The sequence below is a fragment of the Mandrillus leucophaeus genome, unplaced genomic scaffold, assembly GCF_000951045.1.
Source record: "Mandrillus leucophaeus isolate KB7577 unplaced genomic scaffold, Mleu.le_1.0 Scaffold15, whole genome shotgun sequence".
In the NCBI taxonomy this organism is placed as follows: Eukaryota; Metazoa; Chordata; class Mammalia; order Primates; family Cercopithecidae; genus Mandrillus; species Mandrillus leucophaeus.
Window position 1 is genome coordinate 10,523,119 of NW_012101476.1, and position 434 is coordinate 10,523,552.

The following is a 434-nucleotide window of genomic DNA, read 5'->3' on the forward strand; positions in this document are numbered from 1 at the left end:
GATGGTCTCGATCTCCTGACCTCGTGATCCGCCCGTCTCAGCCTCCCAAAGTGCTGGGATTACAGGCTTGAGCCACCGCGCCCGGCCCCTTCTGATTTTCTTAATAACATTTTCTTTTCTCTAGCTTGCTTTATTGTAAAAATGCAGTGTATTATACATATAACATGCAAAATGCATGTGAATCAATTGTTTGTGTTATTAGTAAGGCTTCTGGTCAATAGTAGGCTATTAGTAGGTAAGTTTTTGGGAGGTAAAAGTTATACAAAGATTTTGGACAGCACGATGGGTAGGCACCCCTCACCCCCACATTATTCAAAAGTCAACTGTGTATGTTAGTTGCAATCACATGTACCTGAACAGATACTCTTCTGATATTTTACATGTTTTTGTTTTTTGTTAACTTTTCTAGAATCATAGAATGTTTAGCCTAATAG